We start from the raw sequence: 4,706 nt of genomic DNA on the forward strand, positions 1-4,706 counted from the left end.
AGTATCCTCTTCGGTAAAGAACACCATCGACCAGTATATACCTAGCAGCCTGTCTCTGAAGAGTCCTGGCTTTGTTTCTATCTGCTGGTAGTACACCATTCGTGATATACTCCAAGTACAGTGCCATCCATGTATCTTCTATCCGAATTTCCATATTGGTTTCATTCGCTCGTATGCTCGGCTCGCATAATCTCTCCACTGGCACTATATTTAAAGTGTCAGCGTCTTTTGCACTCGTGAGTTTGGCTAAGGCATCTGCGTTTGAATTTTGATTTTGAGGTATTTGCTGGAGGGTGTACTTCTCGAATTGCGCCAACAGATCTTTGGTTTTATTAAGATAGGCCATCATCTTCAGGCCCCGTGCTTGATACTCCCCTAAGACCTGATTCACTACCAGCTGTGAATCACTGTAAATATCAAGCACTTTTATACCCATGTCTTTGGCCAACCTTAGTCCAGCAAGTAGTGCTTCATATTCGGCCTCATTGTTTGATGCGGTGAAATTGAACCTAATAGCGCAGTGAAATTGATGCCCTTCTGGCGTTATCAATATCACTCCTGCTCTGGCGTGAGATTCGTTGGACGATCCGTCTGTGAATAACTTCCACGAAGGAGCTTCAACTTGGGGCTCAGGCGTACTAGGTTTTTCGCACGGTTCGTTATCTGGGAGCTCAGTGAATTCAGCGATAAGATCAGCCAAGACTTGTCCCTTTACTGCTGCTCGCAGTGAATATGTGATATCAAACTGCCCGAGTTCGACCGCCCATTTTAACAAGCGTCCAGCCGCTTCCGGTTTTTGCAGGACTTGTCGAAGGGGCTAGTCAGTTAAGACTGTGATGGGATGGGCTTGGAAGTAAGGACGTAACTTCCTTGAGGCCAAGATTAAGCAATAGGCTAATCTCTCTTTGGGAGGATACCTTTATTTGGCACCGATTAACCTCTTGCTAACATAATAAACTTCCTTTTGTACGCCTTCTTCTTCTCGTACTAGCACCGTACTAGCAGCAAATTCGGTGATCGCCAGGTAAATGAACAAAGTTTCTCCATCTATAGGTTTTGATAAAATAGGAGGCTATGCCATGTGGGTTTTTAAGGCTTGGAAAGCCTGTTTGCAGTCTCCGGTCCATTCAAACTTCTTGTTGCCTCTAAGTAGATTAAAGAAAGGGACGCATTTATCCGTCGACTTGGAAATGAATCTACTTAGTGCGACAATCCTTCCAGTTAAACTTTGCACATCCTTGATTTTCACCGGCAATTTCATGTCGATCAGGGCTTTGATCTTTTCAGGGTTGGCCTCGATTCCTCTTGAATTAAAAGTGAACCCCAAAAAATTTCCTGATCCTACTCCGAAGGAACATTTGAGAGGATTTAACTTCATCAGATATTTGTTCAGAACATTGAAACACTCTTGTAAATCCTTTACATGTCCTTCTGCCTTTTTTGACTTTACCAGCATGTCGTCCACGTACACCTCCATGTTTACTCCGATCAAATCCTTAAACATGTGGTTAACCAATCGCTGGTAAGTCGCACCAGCGTTTTTCAGTCCGAAAGGCATTACTTTATAACAGTATAACCCTGCATCGGTCCAAAAGCTAGTGTGATCCTCTTCAGGGGGATGCATACTGATCTGATTGTATCCTGAGTATGAATCCATGAAAGAGAGGATCTCATGTTCTGCAGTTGCATCGACCAGCTGGTCGATCCTTGGGAGTGGGAAGCAATCTTTTGGGCAGGCTTTATTAAGGTTTGTGAAATCCACACAGGTTCGCCATTTTTCGTTAGGCTTGGGAACCAGTACTGGATTTGAGACCCACGATGGATAAAAATCCACCCTGATGAACCCATTCTCCTTCAGTCTTTCAACTTCCTCTTTTAAGGCTTTCGATCTATCCTTATCGAGCAGCCTTCTTTTCTGTTGCACGGGTGGAAAACTCCTGTCAACGTTCAGGACATGGCTGATAACTGCAGGATCTATCCCAGTCATGTCTTTGTGTGACTAGGCAAAAACTTCCTGGTTCTTTCTCAAAAATTCCACCAGTGCATGCTTCGTTATTGCTTCTAATTTTTTCCCGACCTTTACAACTCTAGTCGGGTCTTTTTCGTCAAGTTGGACCTCTTCAAGGTCCTCGACGGGTCCAACATCTTCTTCAAAATCCCCAAAGCGAGGATCTAAATCTCTATCCTCACTTTGGGCAACACCCTATTTGGTGACTCCATCACCGGATTGGGCTTGTGTATCAATGGCCATCTGCAACCTCTCTGGGGGAGTGCTCTTCAGCGTTCCCTTCTTTGCCTTCGTGATCGAGGCATTGTAGAACTCCCTTGCTTCTCTCTGATTCCCCAACACGCGTCCTACCCCTGCGTCTGTTGAGAATTTCATGGCCAGGTGCCACACTGAGGTGATGGCCCGAAGGTCAACCAGTATGGGCCTTCCGATTACAGCATTGTACGCCGAAGGACAATCGACTACTATGAAAGTAGCGAGTAATGTCCTGGTCGCAGGCGTTGTACCTGCTGTTACCGGAAGTCTTATTGACCCCGTTGGGGCGAGTCCCTCACCAGAGAAGTCGTAAATCGTTTGGTTGCAGGGCTTTAAGTCCTTGACGGACAACTTCATGCGTTCCAACGAAGACTTGTACAGGATGTTTACTGAACTTCCTGTATCAACTAGTACTCTCTTCACCATCATATTGGTGATTTGAACATCCACGACCAGCGGATCGGAATGTGGGAACCGGACATGCTGGGCGTCGCTATCAAATAAGGTTATTTCACCATCCTCTGATCGAGCCTTCTTTGATGCCCTGTCTTCCACAGTCATCATCTCGATGTCCTGGTCGTGACGTAGGGTCTGAGCATATCGTTCCCTCGCCTTTCCACTGCTTCCTGCGAGGTGCGGGCCTCCACAGATGGTGAGTAAAGTGCCAGCTACGGGATCAGGCTGGAAAGGTGGCGAGCACTGACGTGCAGGCATCTGCTCATTGCCGCCTGGAGCCTCTCGTTGGGAATTTCCTGAGGCCCGTACGTATCTTCTCAAGTGTCCTTGTCTGATAAGGAACTCGATTTCATCCTTTAACTAGTTGCATTCATTTGTATCATGTCCGTAGCCGTTGTGATAACGACAGAACTTGGTAGTATCTCTCTTCAAAATATCTTTTCGAATGGGAGCGGGTATTTTATAAGGCACACTAGAACTCGTGGCCTGATACACCTCTCCCCGAGACTCGATAAGGGCAGTGTAGTTAGTGAACCGTGGTTCATAATGATTGCCCTTGGCCCGTTAATTTTCAGAGGTGGAAGGCTCATTATGCGGCCGTTTCCCCCCATTCTTGCCATTGCCATTGCCGTTCATGTTGCCTTTTCCGTTGCCGTTGGGTTTTGACCCATTGGCGGCTTTTGCGGGCTCAGCAGTCCCCTTATCCTTGCCTGGGGATTTTCCTTCGCTGACGATGGCATCCTCGAGCTTGATGTACCGATCAGCTCTATCCAAAAATTCTTGAGTAGTCTTAACTCCATGCTTTCTGAGGCTACTCCACAAAGGCGTACGACGCCTACCTCCCGCAGTTAGGTCCATCATCTTGCCCTCATCTCCCACTGTCTTAGCTCCAGCCGCTGCTCGCATGAAGCGCTGGACATAATCCTTCAGTGGCTCTCCTTCTTGCTGGCGTATCTCCACCAGCTGATTCACCTCAGTTGGGTGCACACAACTCGCATAGAATTGTCCATAAAATTCATTTACGAACATCTCCCAAGAAACAATACTTGCAGGAGGGAATTTGAAAAACCACTCATGTGCAGCATCAGAAAGTGTTGCAGGAAAGATCCTGCACCGAGCGTCTTCGGACACTTTCTGAATGTCCATCTGTATCTCAAATTTGTTGACATGAGATACCGGGTCACCATACCCATCAAAGTTTTGAAGCGTGGGCATCTTAAACTTGCTAGGAGTTTCTGCCATAGCTATCCTTTGAACGAAAGGAGTGCCTCTTCTCCTGTCGTACTCGATATGTGACGTCCTTCCCTCGACCAATTGTTGTACTGCCTGGTTCAGGGCATCTATTTGGGCTTGCACGGCATCGGGAATCGTCAGGGCCTCTGGTGCTGGGGGAATGTACTCGTCATGTCGTTCCCGGGGATCGTTGAGTACATCTCTTAAATCCTCGTCTCTTCGCCGCTGCTCGCTTGCTCCGAGCCGGTTAAAGACGTTATTTTTCCTGGGTTTCCCCCCAGCATCACGTCTCTTGAGTTGTTCTTCGCTAGGTGGCGGGCTTCTGCCCTCACCTCTCTCTCCATTTCTCCGACCGGCATTTCCTCTACCTGAGTCGGCCTCATTGTAACCATGGCCATCTCTGAACCTCGATTGGCTATGGTGGGATCGACTGTCCCCTCGGTTGCCTCCTCGGGCTGAAACTTCCCAAGTGTTAGAGGGTGGCTTGCGTTAGTCGGTAGGTCCCCGTACATTATCATGCCGTGGGGGGCCCCGGACCGCAGAGCTTATCTCTGAGTTCCTTCTGTTTCCAGAAGGACGTTGTCCTCTGCTCGGGGGGTTTGGCTCTTCGCCCCTATGGCATCTAGGACTACGGGGTTGCTGCCCGGCCCTATTCTGCCTTGGCTGCGGGGGAATGTTTCGACCAGCCTGAGATGGAGGCTGCGCTTCAGGATCCCTTGGTGGGACATCCTCCTGAGGCATTGGTGGCTGCTCG

Source organism: Humulus lupulus, chromosome 5 (assembly GCF_963169125.1).
Source record: "Humulus lupulus chromosome 5, drHumLupu1.1, whole genome shotgun sequence".
NCBI classification, from domain to species: domain Eukaryota; kingdom Viridiplantae; phylum Streptophyta; class Magnoliopsida; order Rosales; family Cannabaceae; genus Humulus; species Humulus lupulus.